The sequence below is a fragment of the Ovis canadensis genome, chromosome 23 (genome assembly GCF_042477335.2).
Source record: "Ovis canadensis isolate MfBH-ARS-UI-01 breed Bighorn chromosome 23, ARS-UI_OviCan_v2, whole genome shotgun sequence".
In the NCBI taxonomy this organism is placed as follows: Eukaryota; Metazoa; Chordata; class Mammalia; order Artiodactyla; family Bovidae; genus Ovis; species Ovis canadensis.
This window is the reverse complement of record NC_091267.1, coordinates 63684985-63707559: the sequence shown is the minus strand read 5'-3', so window position 1 is coordinate 63707559 and position 22575 is coordinate 63684985. Positions and strand designations below refer to the sequence as shown.

The window sequence follows — 22575 nt, the reverse complement described above, 5'->3', positions numbered from 1 at the left end:
TATTGTAAAAGTAAATGAAAATCCAAATAAGCTGAATAAATCATCATGGAATACACAAAAGGTAAAAAGAGATGGTCTCCAAACAGGTGGTGGGGATACCCTCCCCTCCCCACAAACAAGCCTTTCTAGAAAGACAGATCCCTGATAACATACCTTTCATCATTACACCCAATGGCTACACTCCTGACCTGCAGTCCCCTGGGCAGAAGCAATTTTATGAGAGGACAGTTCTAAGGTTTTCAGGGGAAAAAAAAAAGATCCCCAAATAAACACAAGAGCCCTCTCCCTTCAAAAAAGCCAGTGGAGGCTCTGGTTTGGTGGGAGGGAGGGCTTCCTGCCATTCTGTGCTCCTTCACCCAATCTTTCCAAACTCAATACCATCAGTTTGAAACTCATGGTAAATTTCTCTGGCTTCACGAAAGCTGCTGGGAAAACCTCTATAAGAGTTGGACTGAGGCAGGGGGAAAATACAATTGGCAGCTGATTTTGAGAAAACATAGGTAACCATATGCCTTTGAGAAGCCAGAAGGGAACACAGAGCTTCTTTTGAAAAATAAGATTTAAGAAGAGTCCTCTGGAAAGGCCACCCTGAGCCTTGTGGACACAACAGGTCAGTTTCTGCAAGGAATAGCCTCGGCCAGGGGTGAGAAATTCCGCTCTCCAAATGGAAATGCCTGGGCCCATGCTGAAAGGAAGAAACCTCACCTAGCTCAAATATGGTATAGTTTTTTGTTTTACTTCCTAACAGTTGCTGGAACACAAAGCATCTTGCTCCCTCATCAGGGTCCTTGGTCCTAAACCCCATCTCTCTGCAGGACAGTATAAACGAGAAGGAAGAAGCCGGATGGAAACTGACGACTGATGGGGATCCAGAAGCAACTCCTAGAACCGCTTTCTCTGCCAAGTCACCCACCTTATTAAGAAAAGCCTGTGGAATTCGTCTCTTTTATATAGGGAAATAGATCTATATTTAGCTATGTCCAGTTTGTGGAAATGTATTCATCCCAACCCCCACTTTCCAGTTACAATCCGGATGACAAACTAGGAGTGGAGGGAGGAAGCTCCCTAACCATGAGCTAGCAAAGAGCAGCTGGTATTCTAAGCTCTTCTGTCAGTCTCTGAGACAGATGAGATTCACTACTGCCTCCTCCGGACAGTGATAAACTGCATAATTAGAACCAGCCTTCCCAGTGCCACAACAAAGAAACCCAGATGAAATGCCTTAATTATTCCTAGAAGTTTCCCAGGTGGCGCTGCGGTTAAAGAATCCACCTGCCAATGCAGGGAGTGTCAGAGACTGGGATTTGATCCCTGGGTCAGGAAGATCCCCTGGAAGAGGACACGGCAGCCCACTGCAGCATCCTTGCCTGGAGAATCCCATGGACAGGGGAGCCTGGCGGGCTACAGTCCAGGGGGTTGCAGAGGGTCGGACACAACTGAGCATCTGAGCACACAACACACAAAAGTATCAAAGAGCTTTCAAGAGACAGGGGGATTCAGGCTTCAGATCTGGAATATGAGCCTGAGATGTGGCCCTAGGTCTTAGAAGCCACTCTTAGCGAGTTGGGGAGAATCTGTCTAGCAGGAAGAGAGAGCTGGAAAGCTGAGCATCACCTTCACAGCCTCACAGGGTCAGGGACCCAGAGCATCCGCAAGGTTAAAGCCTGACAAGCCACTTCACGCCTGTGGTTGGGACCTCAATGACTAAGCCCTACAAGTAAGACAAAACAAAAAGTAAATTTTCAGTCATCTGGATGGCCTAGAAAATCTCAAGTGCCGGAATGATCTGGGATTGCTGGTACCCGGAAAGCCGGCAGAGGTTGTTTAAAAGGCTCTCTAGAACCCTTGTCACGTTTATCATCATTCAAAGTCTCAGATTATTCCACTTCAACAACCTTCAGTCCTGCTAATTATATGATGCTCTATTTTTTTTACATGAGCCAATGAAAAAGGGGAAAATGCTTACCAATCATAAACGTACATCTTGATCAACTGTAAATTATATCTGAATTTCAGAGATTAAAATCTGAAAAAATGTACTTAATTGATTGAAGTACATCAATTGTACTTAATTGAAATATGGTATTTATACAAATATTTTTGTATTATTTATACAAATTTTTTTTCAAAACCACATCTAATACACATTCAAAGGTAACAAGGCACACGAGGAGGTACAATGACATAAATACGAACCAACATGAGAATTAGGACAAACACCAAACAGAAGAGACAGACATATCCCAGATGGAAAAATTACCAGACACAGAATGTAAGACAACGATACAGTACATAACTATGCTCATGGTGATAGAAACTGGGCTTAAAAATTTCAGAACAAGGAACCAGGACTATATAAAGTAACATTAAAGATCTGAAAAAGAGCTAAAAATTCTAGAACTGAAATTCAGTAACTGAAATTAAGAATCCAACAGATGGATTTAACTGCAGATTAGACCCAGCTGAAGAGACACGGTGAGACTTAGAAGATAGGTCAGAAGAACTACCAGATGTAGCTAGGAGATATAAAAAGGATGGAGAAGCAGAAGAGAGGCTAAGAGACATAAAAGTTAAGAAGATGTTTAAGGTAGCAAATTTACCTTACACCACAAAGTTCTCCTAGTAATCGGCAATGGAGTTCAGAAAAAGTTGCTAGTTTTCCTAAGCCCAGCTTTCTCAAAGACTAACGGAGGCAGGTCACTGCGGGGAAGACTCAGAGGCGGGAAACAGTGGTTGAAAGTTGTAATGCTGTGGATTTCCCTGGTGGCCCAGTGCTTTAGAATCCACCGCCAATGGAGGGGACACACGTTCGATCCCTGGTCCAGGAAGATTCCATATGCCATGCGGCAACTAAGCCCGTGTGCCACAACTATTGAGCCCGTACGCCCTAGAGCCTGTGCTCCTCCACAAGAGAAGCAACAAGAAGTCCATGCACTGCAGCTAGAGAAAGTCGACACACAGACCCAGCACGGCCAAAAATAAATAGATTCAATGTTGTGATTTACAAGGAACATGTATCTGCCTGTTCAGATGAACAAAATATGTTTTCCATATATATGGTCTTCATATCAATGGTTCCTGGCTCACAGCTCCCCAAACCCTTGGAATTTCCTGAGCCATATATGCAATGGGAATATCTTTTGTTACAATATTGTCCTTTGTCCTCAGATCCTGACATTGCTTCAGAGCCACAAAGGTGAAATGGGTATCTCTGTATTCATAATAAACCCCATTCCAGCACACCTGGGTTTATATTCATGATGCGATTTTGGAAAGTACCTAGGGATGGGGGCTGGTCGTCAAGAAAACCAACCGTGGAAAAAGAGATGGAACTTTCAGTTCCACTCCCTGATTTCCAGGTTGGGGCAAGGAGCTGGAGATTGAATCAACCGCCAGTGGCTGGTGATTTGACCAATAATGCCTTTGTAATGCAGCCTCCATAAAAATCCAAAAGGTTTGGAGAGCTTCCAAGTTGGAGAACAAGAATGCTTCCACATGCCACCATGCTGGGCCCCAAACTCCACGAGGACAGAACCTCCCATGTTAAGGCCCTCACCCTGGCTAGCTCTTTATCTGGCTATTGATTTGCATACTTTAATATCCTTCGTAATAAACCAGTAATCTAGAGAGTAAATGGCGACCTATCTTTGCGACCACTCTAGCAAATTAATTGAACTCAAGGAGGGAGTCATGAGAACCTCTGATTTAACTTCCCTGGTGGCTCAGACAGTTAAGAGTCTGCCTGCAAAGTGGGAGACCCAGGTTCAACCCCTGGGTTGGGAAGATTCCCCTGGAGAAAGAAATGGCAACCCACTCCAGTATTCTTGCCTGGAGAATTCCATGGACAGAGGAGCCTGGTAGGCCACAGTCTGTGGGGTCACAAAGAGTCAGACACAACTAAGCGGCTAACACTTTTCACTTTTGTCAGAGACACAGGTGACAACCAGGCCTGAGACTGGAGCTGGAGGGCAGTCTTGTGGGGCTGAGCTCATAACGCATCAGATCTGATGCTATCTCGGGTAGAGGGTTAGAATCAAGTTGAACCACAGGACACCCAGCTGGTGTCACAGAGGATTTATCAGATGGTGTGGCAAAAACCCCATGTGTGCTGGAATTGGTGATCAGAACCCTTTAAAAGGTGTATGGGACCATGGTTATTTCACCTCTCTGTGCATCACTCTCCTCGTATCTAAATGGATACAGTAAAACAGTACCCACTTCACAAAGCAAGGATTGAGAATTCAGTACCTGAGAAGCACTGAATAAGTGCTCACTGCCTGCTGGCTGGATGATGGAGCTCCCTGTCCACCCGAGCTTGCTTCAGGAATGGAACAGGCAGCTCCATCACTGTGACAAAAAGAGTTCAGCCTGAAATACAGCCCGTGAAGTATTGCAACTGTGGAACATTAGGGTTAGATGGAACCCTTCATAATATTCATGCAATCAGAGGTTTATTGTTTTCCTCTTTAAAAATGGGTTTTCTACAAGCAGATCAATTTTTTTGGTAAAGCACTAAACCCAAATAGAAAAGTAGACAATTAACAAAAAATACAAATAGGTAACAATTCTTACAGAGAAATGTTTAGCCATGTTGGTAACCAAAATGCAAATGAAAGCAACATATTTTTTACCTTAAATAAATAGTTGAAAAAATAAAAGACCCTATGTTGTCAATGATGTGGTAAAATCATTTCCAGTTCTAGAAAGCAAGGTATTAACATGGTGCTTTCCCCTGGCTGACTAATTTCACTATCTGGAAATATTTACTAAGAAAACACTCCTAATTATAGAAAAGTATAAGTGCAAAAGTATAAGTGATCAGAATTGGGAGAAAATAATGCCCACTAATAACAAAATATTGTAGTAAGTTAACAGGGTTCCAAAGCACTGAATTACATAGTCATTAAAAATATGTTTACAAAGCATTTGTAATAACATGGAAATTGCTTATTACAATACTAGCTGAGAAAAAGCAAGATAAAAAATTAAAATTATATGCATGGGCTTCCCAGGTGGCGCTAGGGGTAAAGAACTCGCCTGCCAATGTAAGAGACTTAAGAGATGCAGGTTGGATCCCTGGGTCTGGAAGATTCCCTGAAGGAAGTGACAACCCATTCCAGTATTCCTGCTTAAAGAATCCCATGGACAGAGGAGCCTGGTGGGCTACAGTTCATTGAGTCGGACATGACTAAAGCAACTTAGCACAACACAACACACTGTCATCTCAATTGTGTTTAAAAATGAGCTGAGGAAAAAACACTAGAAATAAACATAGCACAATATGACCAGATCAGTCTATCACAGGTAGAAGGGTCATCTTCATTCACCTTGCTACTTTCCATAATGAATCCGTATTCCTTTCCCCAAAAGGGAAATAAATGTTTCATTCTATTTACTGTAAAGACAATATAAAACAACATTAAAGAAAGTTAAATTTTTTTTTCAAAAATTTTATTGAGATGTAATTGACATGTAACATTGTATTAGTTTCAGATGTAAAACAATGATCCAAAATTTGTATATATACCAGGAATGTTCACCACAATAATTCATCACCATGCAAAGCCGCTTACTCCTTGGAAGAAAAGTTATGACCAACCTAGATAGCATATTCAAAAGCAGAGACATTACTTTGCCGACTAAGGTCTGTCTAGTCAAGGCTATGGTTTTTCCTGTGTTTATGTATGGATGTGAGAGTTGGACTTGAAGAAGGCTGAGCGCCGAAGAATTGATGCTTTTGAACTGTGGTGTTGGAGAAGACTCTTGAAAGTCCCTTGGACTGCAAGGAGATCCAACCAGTCCATTCTGAAGATCAACCCTGGGATTTCTTTGGAAGGAATCATGCTAAAGCTGCAACTCCAGTACTTTGGCCACCTCATGCAAAGAGTTAACTCATTGGAAAAGACTCTGATGCTGGGAGGGATTGAGGGCAGGAGGAGAAGGGGACGACAGAGGATGAAATGGCTGGGTGGCATCACGGACTCGATGGACGTGAGTCTGCGTGAACTCCGGGAGTTGGTGATGGACAGGGAGGCCTGGTGTGCTGCGATTCATGGGGTCGCAAAGAGTCAGACATGACTGAGCAACTGAACTGAACTGATGCAAAGCTACAGTTTTTTTCTTGTGATGAGAACGTTAAAGATCTACTCTATTCAGTTCAGTTTAGTCGCTCAGTCGTGTCTGATTCTTTGCGACCCCATGAACTGCAGCACGCCAGGCCTCTCTGTCCATCACCAACTCCCGGAGTTCACCCAGACTCATGTCCATCAAGTTGGTGATGTCATCCAGCCATCCCATCCTCTGTTGTCCCCTTCTCCTCCTGTCCCCAATCCCTCCCACCATCAGAGTCTTTTCCAATGAGTCAACTCTTTTCATGAGGTGGCCAAAGTACTGGAGTTTCAGCGTTAGCATCAGCCCTTCCAATGAACACCCAGGACTGATCTCCTTTATGATGGACTGGTTGGATCTCCTTGCAGTCCAACGGACTCTCAAGAGTCTTCTCCAACACCACAGTTCCAAAGCATCAGTTCTTCGGCACTCAGCTTTCTTCACAGTCCAACTCTCATATCCATACATGACCACTGGAAAAACCATAGCCTTGATTAGACAGACCTTCGTTGGCAAAGTAATATCTCTACTTTTCAATATGTTATCTAGGTTGGTCATAACTTTCCTTCCAAGGAGTAAGCACCTTTTTATTTCATGGCTACAGTCACCATCTGCAGTGATTTTAGAGCCCCCCAAAATAAAGTCTGACACTGTTTCCACTGTTTCCCCATCTATTTGCCATGAAGTGATGGGATCAGATGCCATGATCTTAGTTTTCTGAATGTTGAGCTTTAAGCCAACTTTTTCACTCTCCTCTTTCACCTTCATCAAGAGGCTTTTTAGTTCCTCTTTACTTTCTGCCATAAGAGTGGTGTTATATGCATATGTGAGGTTATTGATATTTCTCCCGCAATCCTGATTCCAGCTTGTGCTTCTTCCAGCCCAGCGTTTCTCATGATGTACTCTGTATATAAGTTAAATAAGCAGGGTGACAATATACAGCCTTGACAAACTCCTTTTCCTATTTGGTACTCTATTAGCAACTTTCAAACATATGATACAGCATTGTTAACTATAATCACTGTGCTGTACATAGGAAGTTTTATGAAACAATCTTGTTCCACTAATCCAACTGTTTCAGTTTTTATCCAGCGAGACCTGTACGTGCACACACCTTTGGGCAGATGTAATCAGTCTGAATCAGAGATTAGTTCTATCAGGATTAGGCGACACGGAAATGAGACAAGTTATCAAGCTCTTTTCCTTCCTGGCTCTTCCTCCACCAACATTCACCTGGAAAGATGGAAAGCCTGAAATATAGAGGGGTTTTATTTGTTTATTAAGTTTTTAAGTACTCGAGTTATTTCCCCAGTGGTACTGAGTGTCCAAGAAAATGGGACGAACTCCTGACTCCTTGCCCAGCCATGGCCCTGACCTCTGCGTGACCTTGGCAAACCACCTAACGTCTCTCAGCCTCAGTTTCCCCATTTACACAGTGGGGCAAGGAGAGCTGGTCACTGACCCCCAAGATCCCTTGCAAGTCTATGTTCTTCGATACTGTGTAAATTTGACCCCAAATCTCCAAACTGATCTTGATTCTTGAAAAGTTTTATAAAACTTGAATCACTTCAAACAGAAACAGAAAAACTACTAATTTTTCAAAGAATCCCTCCTACATCAAATTTTCTAATAAGAGTCTTCATTTTTGTTAAATGTAGACAATGGCAGTATTGGCAGATCAGTTTCATGCACAGCCAGGCACATTTAGATAAAAATCATAGCACTTTCTCTTCCTCCTTGAAAACAGGTCAGTTTAGATTAAGGAAAAACACTGTAGGTGAATGAAAAGCCTGAAATATAGAGGGGTTTTATTTGTTTGTTTTATTAAGTATTTAAGGACTCGAGTTATTTTCCCACCTTGCCCCCAGAAGGTATTTCCTATCTGGCCTGTTTCAATGACAGGAAAAGTCTCACCTCACACTGGGGTGGTCCAAAATAGAAGTCTGAATCCAAATCTTACTGTAAACTTTTCAAATACGATTATAGTGACCCCAAAAAGAGTTTCAGTCACTTTCGGGAGCAATAACTTGGGCAGCAGACCAATCTCACTTACCAGGTCCATTAAGTTACTTTCATTCACTGGACAGAACTCAAGAATCTTGCTTCTAAACTTGAACTAGCCACTCCCCTTCTTCCATCCTACAAAGATGCAGTTGCTGCTAATGCTGTGGAAGTTCTACTTTTGAAGGCAGATAGGAACAGAAGTGAGAGTTGGACTATGAAGAAAGCTGAGCGTCAAAGAATTGATGCTTTTGAACTGTGGTGTTGGAGAAGACTCTTGAGAGTCCCTTGGACTGCAAGGAGATCCAACCAATCCGTTCTAAAGGAGATCAGTCCTGGGATTTCTTTGGAAGGAATGATGCTAAAGCTGCAACTCCAGTACTTTGGCCACCTCATGCAAAGAGTTGACTCATTGGAAAAGACTCTGATGCTGGGAAGGATTGGGGGCAGAAGGAGAAGGGGACGACCGAGGATGAGATGGCTGGATGGCATCACCGACTCAGTGGACATTGAGTTTGAGTGAACTCCGGGAGTTGGTGATGGACAGGGAGGCCTGGTGTGCTGCAATTTATGAGGTCCCAAAGAATCAGACACGACTGAGCGACTGGACTGACTGAGGAACAGAAGTACTGGCTACTCTGTGCTCAACCATCCTGTTTTGATCCCTGTGCTCTCCTGAAGTCAAGTCTTTGAGAAGCTTCTCTCAGTTCCTGACAGTCACGGGTAGCAGCAAGCCTCTACGTTCCTGTTTGTGCAGCCACTGCCGTCAACGATGCCCAGAGCCAGCTTCACCTGAAGCAAATGAAACTGAAAACTCAGAGCGCCACCCAGGGCCAGTGAAGGGCCCCAGCACACACTCACATGGTCATTGTCTTTCGTAAACAGGACTGCTCAGCTTACACAAGCATCCTATCCCACCAGAACTGGATCCTCGCCCACTGCTTCCCACCTCCACTACCACCCACCAGCCACTGTCCGAGCAGTGGGCTGGGAGGACCCTGTGGGCAATTGTAGTTCCCAACAGTGGTTCTACTACCTGAATTTCTGCTATATAAATCAAACACATGCTTGGGGAAGAAGCTGAGAGGTGTTTTGCGGGGTTTTTTTTGGGGGGGAAGGATGGTTGTTTTTGCTTTGTCTCAAAAGATTGACTGATGACCAGATTAGGATATGTGACCTGCAAAGGATGTTTATTCTGATTCAGGAAATTATTCACATGGAAAATGCCACAATGTACATTACACACTTGTGGGCCTCCCAGGTGGCTCTAATGGCTAAAGAACCGGCCTGCTGATGCAGGAGATGTAAGAGACCCAAGTTCGATCCCTGCATCAGGAAGATCCCACGGAGGAGGGCATGGCAACAAACCCCAGTATTCTTGTCTGGAGAATCCCCCGGGCAGCGGAGCCTGGTGGGCTACAGTCCATAGGGTCACAAAGAGTCAGACACGACTGAAGTAACTCTGCACACACACACCTTATATTTACCGAGTCTCCTGTCTTGAAAACCAAGTTACAAAAAAGGAGACCTCTTCCAAAAAGTGGGAATGGTTATATAAGCACTGCACAGAGTAACCAGTACCCCTCAGAACAGCTGCTCACAACAGGGGGTGATTCTGCTCCCCAGGGGACATCTGATAATGACTGGGGACTTTTCATTGTCACAACTTGGGGAGGGGATGTGGGATGCTACTGGCATCTAGTGGGTAGAGGCCAGGGCTGCTGCTAAACATTCTACAATGCACAGGACAGGCCCCACAGCGAATGTTCCAGCTCACGACACCAAGAGTGCTCAGGCTGAGAATCCCAGCCTTAGAATAACGGCACATGTGGGGAAGGAAGAAAGAATCCTGTCTGGAAAAGGATTAACCTGTAAAGAACAGAGCGAGTAAAGGCCGGGATAGCACATGCAGGACTGCTCTCTGACCTCGGCCACCACGCCAGCCACCAAGCAATGAAGGCTCCAGACTTTTGTGGATCGTGGGCCCACAGGGACCTTTGCCAAGACTGGCTACATGAGGAGGTGGTAGCAGCATCATTTCAGAAGCACCAGGAAAGGCACTTCGCCTCCCCAATTACCTCCAACAGCCACTTGTCTATGCCTGAAATCTCATGGTGGATAAAGCCTTTCGTTCTATAATGAGGTACAAGGACCCCTGGAAGACAGAACAGTGACCTACACTCCAAGTCAAGAGAAAGGGGTTGATGGCAGGTTGGTTTTGTCCTGAGTTTTCATACAGTGAAAGGCTCTGAGGAGCTGAAAGTGGTAGAGAGGGAGAAAGGTCAGGCCCTGAGGAAGTAGGGAAAGGTGGAAGGAATGGAAAACCCAGGGTTCTGGAATAAAAGTCACCTACCCTGCAGACTACGCCCGAGCCTCCAGGGAGGGAAGGATGTAGAGAAAAGACCAAGTCACAGTCTTGGCTTTGAAGATTACAATCAAGTTCGGCTCAGGTGAAAAAAACCCTAGGAATGTTGGAAAGAATGGTAGGGATGAAGTGCTCCCTGCAGCTGGAACAGGAGACAAGGGTCCTCACCAGCCACCAGCCGTGGGAATTAAAGTGAACGCCAGGCCGGGCTGGGTGAAGCCCCCGCCTGACACCGCGCAAAAAACTGGGCACAGAGCCAAACGATCAGGCAGCGCTTCAAACCTCTTCCAGATGAAGAGCTATCAGATTTCTAAAGTGCTCAAAAGATGGTTGGTTTCCATCACCCTTAGGCTGACATCCTTTCCCTCAGTTTGGAAGGGAGGTCTTTGTTCATCTTCTTTGCCTATCTAAATCACACTCTGTCTTTCAAGGCCAGTTTATATTTTTCCCTGTAATTCCTGATTTTGACTTTTTTTTTTCAATTAGAGGATAATTGCTTTACAGTGTTGCGTTGGTTTCTGCCATACAGCAGTATGAATCAGTCGTAAGTATATACATGTTCCCTCCCTCGCGCCCCTCCCTGCCCACCCCAGCCCAGACCTCTAGGTGGTCACAGAGCGCCAGTCGAGCTCCCAGTGCTCCGCAGCGACTTCCACTGTCTGTTCACATATGACAGAGTGTATGTTTCAGCGCTGCTCTCTCAGTCCACCCCACCCTCTCCTTCCCCCGCTCCCAGGTCCACAAGTCTGTGCTCTGCGGCAATGTCTCTACTCATGCCCTGAAAATAGACTGATTTTGACCTTTTTTCCCTCCCTCCTCTTATAAGTACAGGGCCTCCAAGTCATTCATCTAGTGCTTACTATATTTCCTAGGTATCTTTCATAATGGGGCTACTTCCAGAAAAGATCTGAAGGGGGCTTTCAAGTTCATAACAAAAAATTAATAACTTGTAGTTTAAAAAAAAAAAATTTTTTTTTTCCCCCAAGGGCGACTGGAAATGATTTGGGAAGAAAAAGATCAACCTACCAAGAAGCTAGGGAAAAGCAGTTACCAGAAACTGCTGGAGGCCAAGTTAAAAAGACTTAGGTCACCTGATGCGAAGAACTCACTCAGCGGAAAAGACCTTGATGCTGGGAAAGATTGAAGGCAGGAGAAGGGGATGACAGAGGATGAGAGAGCTGGATGGCATTACCAACTCAATGGACATGAATTTGAGAAAGCTCCAGGAGTTGGCGATGGACAGGGAAGCCTGGCGAGCTGCAGTCCATGGGGCCGCAGAGTGGGACACGACTGAGCGGCTGAACTGAGCTGAAGTTAAAAAGACAACCATACTAGACACAGAGAATTTCTCACTGTCTCATAAAAGGAAAGGCACAATTCCATGAGCATAGAATTTTGTTTTTGACATTAAATTCAAGGAAGACTTTGCTGCTAGCTTTCCAGGTATGCTGCCCAAACAGCCCGTTTATGTGTTTATCACAAGAACTCCTACTAGACTACATCATACCTACTAGTCTACATTTTCCTGATAACAGCCTATATACAACAACTCTATGCCAAGAGGCTGAAGACCCATGGTTTTCTTCCCAATCTTGATATTCCAGTGTGTCTCAAGACCCTTTCAGAGTAACAGACTCATCTAATCTCTTAGTAGGTAGGGCCCTCAGACCATTTGATTCTGCCTCTACGTCCCCAGCCACCAGAAAGATAGAATTTTAAAGCCACTCTCAACAGGGTCGCGGTTTGGAGCCAGCGGCTGGTGGGGTCTATCTTGGCCCTCTCTTCATGCCCCACCCCACAAGCTTCCTGGCTTGATTGTCTTTTGTCTTTCTGTCCCCACCATAGACTTCCCCCCTCTAAGTGTCAATGCTTTGCCTCATTAACCTTTGATTCCCTGCAATAACTACCACCGTGCTTTGCACAAAGGGAACCACCTCCTCCCTCCTTCTTTCTAAAGTGAGGAAACTGAATTGCAAAGAGGTCCTTTTCATTATTCTGCCCTGCCCCCGTCTGATAAACCCCTCAAGCTGGAGTGTACAGACCAGCTCTTCCTACACCACATAGCAAGCAGTCCGGGAAAGTTAAAGGCAGGTTACCAAAAGAATTGAAGGGTTCGAAGACATATTTTGGCTTCCTTGCCTCCACGTGTCCCCCGCCCCCAAAGACACACTGGGCAGCCCTTCAGAAACAAAACAAACAAAAACGACCTTGTACGCGTAGTAGCTCAGTAAATACCTATTAAGATACGGTCAGAGCATCGGTAACGTGAATACAGCAAGTACTCAATAAACTCCGCTAAACCGAAAAGTTCGTAACACACCTGCTTTGCACACAGTAGGCGCTCCATTAAGTATCTCTTAGGATAATCGTAGGGCTGCTGCCTTGCACACCGTAGGCCCCTATAAAAGGCTATTAAACTGAATAGAAGCAGACGCTCGCTCCTCAGAGAACCCGGGCAGAGGTGACATTAATCAAGTCCCAGACACAGATCCGTGGATGGCGATGCGCGTTTCGAGGAAGCGTTTCCGAGAGTGCGGGAGCGGCGCGTGACGCCGCGCGGCAGCGGCGGACATCCCACTCTTAGGCAGGCGGCCGACCCACTGCCTGCTCCCGAGCATTGATCAGTGATCGGGATCTCTTTCCCACTCGGGGGCGGGAGACAGCTGCTGCCTCCTATTGTCACTTTGGGTTTGCACCTGGAGCTTCCTCCAAGGTCCCCCTCCCGGGGGTATCGGCCCGCCCCGGCTTCTCCCCGGATTCCGAAGAGTTCCCGGCAGAACAAAAGCAAAAAAAAAAAAAAAAGGCAGCCGGGATTCCTTTTCTGACTGAGGGCAGCCCGGGAAGAGGCTGGGGGAGCCGCCGGGGACCACGCTGTGATGTCAAACCTCCTTCTCCGCCTGCGGTCGCCCGCCCTCCCGCCGCAGATACGCGTTTGGGGTTCCCCCAGCCGGGAACGCGGCGGGGCTTCCTCCTTCCCAGACGTCCGGAGCCCCCGCCCTGGGGCCGCGAAGGGGCAGAGTGGGCGCTTCGGTGGGGTGGGGCGTAGGGGGCGCTATATTAACCATGAACAAGACAGGGAGAAGGCTGGAAAGCAGGGTGCGAAGGGACTGGGGCAGACCCCATAACCGAGATCCAAATCTGAACTTGCAGTGCGAACCGCCCCTCGGCGCTCCAGAACGCGCCGAGCAGTCCTTGGAGATGAGGGTCCCCTCGCGGCAACCGGCCCCCACGACCTCCTTCCTTACACCCCCTGCCCCTCCGCCCCGGGGGAGCCCAGCGTCCACTTTCACGTCCAAACCGCCGATCCAGGGTCTACACTCGCGCGCTCAGTTGGCGGAGCAAGGGGTCACAGAGGGCGGCCGCGCCGATCCCACGGGAGACGTCCCACCGCTCGGAAACTCGCGAGTGTGAAATCGGCTAGGGTTTTTGTTCAGGAATTTTTTTTAAGGTGTAATGAGGACTGCAGAGAGAGCCGAGAAGTCTCATTTCTTCCTTTCTCTGCGGCTCCTCGGGAGCCCGTGGAACTCCGAGAGGAGCAGGCAGCCGGGAGAAGAAAGAAGGCGCAGGGGGGAGCCACTTACCCAAGGCAGAGCCCGAGAGCGCGGCGGCCCGGGAGCGAGCGGCGTCTTTGTCTGCGGCAGAGGCGCGGGCGCGCTCTGCCCAGCCGGTCCCAGCCCCGGCGCGCGGCGAGCTCCCGCGGGCGCCCGGACAGCGCGGCGCGCGGCTCCGGCTCCGGCTGCCTCTCTGGCCCCGGCCCGGGTCCTCGCCGCCCCGCGCTCTCAGCCGCGGCTCCGCCCCGAGCCGGGCCCCGCCCCCGACCCGCCGGGCCCCCACCTGCTGCGGCGGCGGGCGCGCGGGGGAGACCGGCCTTGGGCGGCAGGGGGCGGCTGCCTCCCCCGCGCGCCCGGCTCCCTCCTCCCGCAAGCCCCGGGGCCGCTCCGCCGCGCTGTTCCGGGGCGGAGCGCGCGCAGTGTAGACCGGCCTTCTCTGACCCAGCCCTCTCGGAGGCAACCTCACCTGGAGGGCCGGGGACCCGCGTTCTCTGAGTCGAACCCAGCTCCCCGGGGTAGCCTGCCTTTCCTGCCTGGGAGCACGCTCCCCAGAATCCTCCATCACCTTTGGAGCTTGTCCTCACTCTTCCCCGGGGGAGGGGACCCCCTTGAGCTCTGCCCGCGAGGGATGGGGCGGCGGGAAGCGGAGTGCTTCTGCGCTCGGCCGAAACCCTGGCCTCTCTACCGCGTCCGCCCTGCTCTGATGCAGCGGCCGGAGGCGGGGGCGCCTGGGAGGAGAAGGGAACAGCCCGGACTGGGTGGCGCGGGAGAGGGGACCCCGCCGAAGGTTGAGGGGGCACCGATCGCACGTGCATCGGTCCAGAGCCTGGCACCGGGACTGTGAATCTGTGCTCCTTTGCACGGCCGGGATAAAACTAACAGAAGGGAAGCAACACTTAAGAAGCCAGAGAAAAGGAAAGCAGAAGCCACTAGACCCATAAACTAGTAATAATTAGCGTTTAGGTGGTGCCTTCGGGCAAATCCAAAGTGGTCCACACTGATTAGGGGCGTCGCTTAATGCGTGCGCCCCAGTGGGATGATCGAGAAGCCGCTTTTCTAGGCAGAGAAAAATACGATAACCTAAATATTGTATAATGAGGTCACTAGTGGCTTTAGCTGCCTTGAGTCCTCTCTTCTCCCAACTTCCAAAGCAATCAGTGCGGGAACCTCACTTCAACACTCTGGAGGGTCTGCCATGCACTCTGGTTCTGCTTCACGCCCCCCTTAGCCTCCAGGGCCTCGTACAATTCCAGGTGTGTAATAGGCGCTGGATAACTGTTGAAAGAATTACTGTGTGAATCATATAACTGTGCTAATTGTAACATGGGCAAAAACAAAAAAATTTAAATTATGAGATTATATTAGAAAAATGCATTAAGTGGTTAGAATAGTGATGTCCATGTGAAGGATAATAAATGGTAGCTGTAATTACTGTACAGATACAATTGCTATTAATTATATGTGTATAGTGAGTGAACTCCGGGAGTTGGTGATGGACAGGGAGGCCTGGCGTGCTGCGATTCATGGGGTCGCAAAGAGAGGGACACGACTGAGCGACTGAACTGAACTGGACTGATAGGTTTAAGTGTGTGTGCTTAGTTGTGTCCAGCTGTTTAGGACCCTGTGGACTATAGTCCACCAGGCTCCTCTGTCCATGGAATTTTCCAGGCAAGAATACTGGAGTGGGTTGTCATTTCCTTCTCCAGAGGATCTTCCTGACCCAGGAAACGAACCTGTGTCTCTCCTGTGTTAACAGGCAGATTCTTTACCACTGCTGCCACCAATAGGTTTAGGAATAGATTCTAGAGACAGCAGTGATCTGATCCTCGTTAACCTAAAAAAATACACTGGGATAAGGAGAGAGTGTGCAAGAAGCAGATACGTGTACATCAGTGGTGAGACATTCCAGTGTATTTTCCCCAAAGAAAACATTTTAACATTTTGCTTCTTTAATTTTCATTACAAGTAAGTGTTATCAATTCAGTGGGTAGGCATAAATCTGAAATGCTCTGTGCTGATTTATTCCTTTTATAACATGTTTCCTAGGAAGGAAGAATAAGAGGGTTCAAGGATGCTCATTTTACCCAAAAAAGCTGGAAGGGCAAATGTCCCACCTCGTCTGACCAGGAAGACCCCAGGAAATCTCACTCTCCCTCCTGGGTGCTTTAGATCAGTGTCTTGGGTCTGTGGAACTGCTGTGGAAGCAGTGTTCTTATCCACGTGAGATAATTTATCTCTTTCATTTGGCAACTGGGAAAATGTAATTTTCTCTGTGTGATGAGCATGAGTGAATGGCTCATGCATAGTGAATGGTCATCCTCCAAATCGGGGGACAAGGGTGTGAAATATGCATTTTAATATCGGAGTCCATTACTGCACAATGCCAGGGGAGTGAAGAGGCACTAGACTCCCTCTATCACATTGATATCACATGCTGTCATCCTCCTGTGGATGCTGCTACCAGGAGACAGGTTGTTCCTTATTTTTCCCCTCAAGAGAAGACACCTAAAGAAAAAGCTGGCCTAAGTAGGGGTGAACCAGCAGAAAATAACCACACAGAGCTTAGGGGATGGGAAAGCCACCAGGTTATTTTGGACTTCTTTTTTCCTGAGGGAAAAAAATATACCAGCATTTTCCCACTGTCTACAACTGGATATGCAAGTTGTACCTTGTTGGCTAGGCCAGGGTGCTGATGTCTGCAGTGGTCCTGCAGGACACAAGCAGGAAGTTGCTGCCTTAATCAGGAAAATGCCACGCCCACCTTGCTTAGGGTGGATAGATACACTTTTTAAAAATTATTGTGGCTATAGAATGAATGCTTGTGTCTCCTCAAAATTTATATGTTGAAACCTAATCCCCAGTGTGATGGTATCTGGGGACTTTGGGAGGTAATTAGGTCATAAGGGTAGAACCCTCAGCAATGGGATCAGTGCCCTTATAAAATGGCACAGGTTGAAGACAATGATCTAAGAACCAGGAAGCTGGCTCTCACCAGACACCAAGTGTGCCAGCCCCCTGATCTTGGACTTCCCAGCCTCCAGAACGGTGAGAAATAAATGTGTGCATCAGCCGCTCCATCTACGGTACTTTTGTGATATCAGTCCAAAGGGACCGCAACAACTGCTAGCTAAATCAGTCTCTTGTGACACCCATTTTTTACTTGGGCCTAGGTGGAGGAGGGGAGGCAATTTAGATTTATTAAACAATTTCCCCGCACCCCACTCCTTCTATTCCAAGGAGAATTTGGCATCAGGGTTCATGACTTTGTGGCCTCTCTCCTTGTGGTATGGACTGGTCATGTTTAAGGAACTGACTGAACTATGGCTTCTAGAAGGTGGAGTCCCAGTAGAAAGGACATAAAAGTAAGCCTATGCTGGCCCAGGTGTCCTGCTCCCTCTTGGGGTGCTCTGTTTTGGGAGAGATCTGACCTATCTTCATTCTGTCTGCCTGTCTGTCTGTCTATGTATCTGTCTATCTAATCTGTCTATCTAACTCCTCTCTATTCTCATATGTGCAGTTTGTACAGTTAGGAAAGTGAGCCAGGCATAGGGTGGTTCTCACAGTGTGGGGCCTAAGGTTGACAAATTGAGGCAACTCACTCCTCACCATCACCCCAGGATGCTCTGGATATGCTCTTTTCTCACCAGCAGAAAACTGAGACACAAGCCTAGAGTTGGAAGAGAGGAGCAATAAGCCCTTTGGTTTGCTTGGTTTTAACTATAGGCCAGTGACTCCAAACCTACATGTTCACTAGAATCACCCAGAAAATCTTTAAATACACTGAGCAAAAGAAGTAATAGGAGACTACAATGACCCACTCCCCAATGTCTGTCCCCATTTGTCCTCTTCTGCCTTCACCTCTCTTATTGTAAATAAGCTGTCCCTGCTCCATCTGAAGTCACCTCCCACTTACGTGCAAGACCCATCCTCTCACTTAAGGACATGACTTTATAAATGCTCCCCCCCATCTGCGGTCACTGGAGAAGGAAATGGTAATCCACTCCAGTATTTGTGCCTGGAAAATTCCATGGACAGAGGAGCCCTGTGGGTTAGAGTCCACCCACAAAGAGTTGGACACAACTTAGCAACTAAGCATACTCTTTGATCATTAGTTTGTCCTCATAAAGAGGTCATAAGCAGAGGCTTCCCCATAGGGTTTAATGTCTTGAATCTTGAAAATAACAATACAAAACAAAAACTCTTTTGACTCTGTTCCTTTGGCAGCTCTCCCAAGTCTCTTCCTTCTCCTATAACAAATCTTGGCAAAACAAAACTTATCTCTGCTTGGTGTCTCTAATTCTTCTCTTCTGTTCTTTCTTTAACCAATTCTAGTTACCACTGTATGGAAACTGCTCTTGTCAAGGTCATCAGTGACCTCCATGATTTTAAATCTACCGACCAATTCTCAGGCTTTGTCTTACTTGACCCATCCAGCATTGGACATGGTTAATCACTCCTGTCTTGAAATGGCTCCCAGGACGCTTCTGGTTTTCATTCAACCAGTAAGGGCCAGTAAGGTCTCTCAAGGAAAAATAAACATGAACTACTCAAAATAGCACAGCAAACCACGTAAAAAATAGAAAAATACTAAAGCCATTTCCACCAAATTCAGCAATAAGAGAGAGATGTGTGCTATCATCAATGTTGTTAACATTGTTTAAGTGGCTAAAATAAAGCAATAACACATGAAAATGAAATAGTAAATACAACTTTTCAAAAGAAAGATACAAAACAGTCTTTATTATAGATGCTGTAACTGTTCAATGAAAAACCTTGGGTCTCTAGCTGTTTTTTTTTATATAAAACTACTAGAGATAATAAGAGTATGTGATTCAGTGGCTAGAAATAGTAGAAAAAAATAAAACCAAAACCTGGTTATTTAAGAGGAGCAATAAAATTGATAAATATTTCAGAAGTCTTGGGGAAAAAAGAAAGAAATATATAATTAAAAAAGTAATGTAAGCATAGATTTAAGAGATATTTTATTCATTTCTTTACTCTTGGCTGCTCTGGGTCTTCCTTGCTGCTCACGGGCTTTCTCTAGTTGCAGCAAGCTGGGGCTACTCTCGAGCTGCACTGTGCAGGCTTGCCATTGCGTTGGCTTCTCTGGTTGCAGAGCATGGACTCTAGAGCATAAGCTCAGTAGTTGTGGTGCGTGGGTTTAGTTGCCTTCCGCATGTGGGATCCTCTTGGACCAAGAGTGTAATCCATGACTCCTAACCACTGGACCACTAGGGAAGCCTGAGATATTTTTAAGAAATGGAGTGCCATTCCCTAGTAAGACATTTAATTTAAATTCATTGTCTTAACTGTTTTTTTTTTTTTTATCAGTTACTGTTGCTTTCATGGAGATCATAGTCTAGTGGGGAGACATATATTTAATTCATGCTTACACAAATAATTGAATTTCCTGGTATGGAAGTTCTAATTGGCAGATCTAGTTTCATTCCAATATGTGTGGAGGATGGGATCAAGACAGAATTCATGGGGCAGCAAAAATTGGGTTGTGTGTGGAATAAAAAAAGTGGCTCAAGGGGAGGGAAGAGTGCAGGGAAGGCCAAGGAAACAGCAAGAGCATTTGAAAGGATCACAGGGTGCCCAGTAGGGTGGGCGGAAGGAAGAGCAGTCAGAGAGAGGGTCAGAACACAAATCATTAAGGCTGTGTGGCCTGTGGCAAAAATTTAGGCCTTAATCATAAATGTCATGGAAAGCTGGTATTTTAAATTGGGAAGAGTTGCGTCTCTACACGGAGAAGGCAAAGGCACCCCACTCCAGTACTCTTGCCTGGAAAATCCCATGGACGGAGGAGCCTGGTAGGCTGCAGTCCATGAGGTCACTAAGAGTCGGACACAACTGAGCGACTTCACTTTCACACATTGGAGAAGGAAATGGTAACCATTCCAGTGTTCTTGCCTGGAGAACCCCAGAGACAGGGGAGTCTGGTGGGCTGCTGTCTATGGGTTCACACAGAGTCAGACATGACTGAAGCGACTTAGCAGCAGCAGCATCTCTATAATGTAAATTACCTCATCTGTAAGGTCTGCAGAGATTATAACAACACAGCAGGGCAGCACTTCCCACCGATTTCTGGTCCCTAGAATCACTCAACATCCATTGGATCACAGAAAAAGCAAGAGAATTCCAGAAGAACATCTACTTCTGCTTCATGTACTATGCTAAACCTTTTGACTTTAGTTTGTTTCCCAGACAACAAACTGGAAAATTCTTCAAGTGATGGGAATATCAGACCACCTTACCTGCCTCCTGTGAAGTCTTTAGGCAGGTCAAGAAGCAACAGTTAGAACTGGGCATGGAAAAACAGACTGGTTCCAAGTTGGGAAAGGAGTATGTCAAGGCTGTATATTGTTACCCTGCTTATTTAACTTATATGCACAGTACATCATGTGAAATGCCAGACTAGAGGAAGCACAAGCTGGGATCAAGATTCCTGGGGAAAATATCAATAACCTCAGATAGGCAGATGAAACCACCCTTATGGCAGAAAGTGAAGAGGAACTAAAAAGCCTCTTGATGAAAGTGAAAGAGAAGAGTGAAAAAACTGGCTTAAAACTCAACATTCAAAAAGCAAAGATCATGGCATCTGGTCCCATCACTTCACGGCAAATAGATGGTGTAACAGTGGAAATAGTAAGAGACTTTATTTTGAGGGGCTCCAAAATCACTGCAGATGGTGACTGCAGCCATGAAATTAAAAGACTGTTGCTCCTTGGAAGTAGAAAGTCAAGAAACACCTGGAGTAACAGGCAAATTTGGCCTTGGGGTACAGAATTAAGCAGGGCAAAGATGAATAGAGTTTTGCCAGGAGAATGCACTGGTCATAGCAAATACCCTCTTTGAACAATACAAGAGAAGACTCTACACATAGACATCACCAGATGGCCAACACTGAAATCAGATTGATTACATTATTTGCAGCCAAAGATGGAGACTGTCTATAGTGTTAGCAAAAACAAGACTGGGAGCTGACTGTGGCTCAGATCATGAACTCCTTATTGCCAAATTCAGACTGAAATTGAAGAAAGGAGGGAAAACCACTAGACCATTCAGGTATGACCTAAATCAAATCCCCTACAATTATACAGTGGAAGTGAGAAATAGATTTAAGGGACTAGATCTGATAGACAGAGTGCCTGAAGAACCATGGATGGAGGTTCATGACATTCTATAGGAGACAGGGATCAAGATCATCCCGAAGAAAAAGAAATGCAAAAAAGTAAAATGGCTCTCTGAGGAGGCCTTACAAATAAATAGCTGAGAAAAGGAGAGAAGTGAAAAGCAAAGGAGAAAAGGAAAGATATACCCATTTGAATGCAGAGTTCCAAAGAATAGCAAGGAGAGGTAAGAAAGCCTTCAACAGTGATCAGTGCAAAGAAATAGAGGAAAACAACAGAATGGGAAAGACTAGAGATCTCTTCAAGAAAATTAGAGATACCAGGGAATATTTCATGCAAAGATGGGATCAATAAAGGACAGAAGTAGTATGGTGTAACAGAAGCAGAAGATATTAAGAAGAGGTGGCAAGAATACACAGAAGAACTGTACAAAAACATCTTCACAGCCCAGATAATCACGATGGTGTGATCACTCACCTAGAGCCAGACATCCTGGAATGTGAAGTCAAGTGGGCCTTAGGAAGCATCACTACGAACAAAGCTAGTGGAGGTGATGGAATTCCAGTTGAGCTATTTCAAATCCTAAAAGACGATGCTATGAAAGTGCTGTACTCAATATGCCAGCACGTTTGGAAAGCTCAGCAGTGGCCACAGGACTAGAAAAGGTCAGTTTGCATTCCAATCCCAAAGAAAGGCAATGCCAAAGAATGCTCAAACTACCGCACAATAGCACTCATCTCACATGCTAGTAAAGTAATGCTCAAAATTCTCCAAGCCAGGCTTCAACAGTACATGAACCGTGAACTTCCAGATGTTCAAGCTAGTTTTAGAAAAGGCAGAGGAACCAGAGATCAAATTGCTAACATCCTCTGGATCATCAAAAAATCAAGAGAGTTCCAGAAAAACATCTATTTCTGCTTTACTGACTATGCCAAAGCCTTTGACTGTGTGGATCACAATAAACTGTGGAAAATTCTGAGAGAGATGGGAATACCAGACCACCTGACCTGCCTCCTGAGAAACCTATATGCAGGTCAGGAAGCAACAGTTAGAACTGCACATGGAACAACAGACTGGTTCCAAATAGGGAAAGGAGTATGTCAAGGCTGTATATTGTCACCCTGCTTATTTAACTTAAATACAGAGTACATCATGAGAAATGCTGGACTGGATGAAGCACAAGCTGGAATCAAGATTGCTGGGAGAAATATCAATAACCTCAGATATGCAGATGATACCACCCTTATGGCAGAAAGTGAAGAGGAACTAAAGAGCCTCTTGATGAAAGTGAAAGAGGAGAGTGAAAAAGTTGGCTTAAAGCTCAACATTCAGAAAACGAAGATCATGGCATCTGGTCCCATCACTGCATGGAGAATAGTTGGGGAAACAGAAACAGTGAGAAATTTTATTTTGGGGG

At 46.1% G+C, this 22575-nt stretch overlaps 1 protein-coding gene across 2 annotated transcripts in view; it reads right to left on the bottom strand.

Annotated features, from left to right (window-relative positions):
• Positions 1-14270, bottom strand: part of MAPK4 (mitogen-activated protein kinase 4) — a 173911-nt gene extending 159641 nt beyond the window's left edge. Inside the window, exon 1 of one of the 2 annotated variants that reach the window (XM_069568579.1) lies at positions 14056-14270. The gene's annotated coding sequence lies outside the window, so the exon portion shown is untranslated. The remainder of the gene's footprint in view (positions 1-14055) is intronic. The other variant, XM_069568580.1, reaches the window with a different exon arrangement.
• Between the last annotated feature and the right edge of the window lie 8305 nt (positions 14271-22575).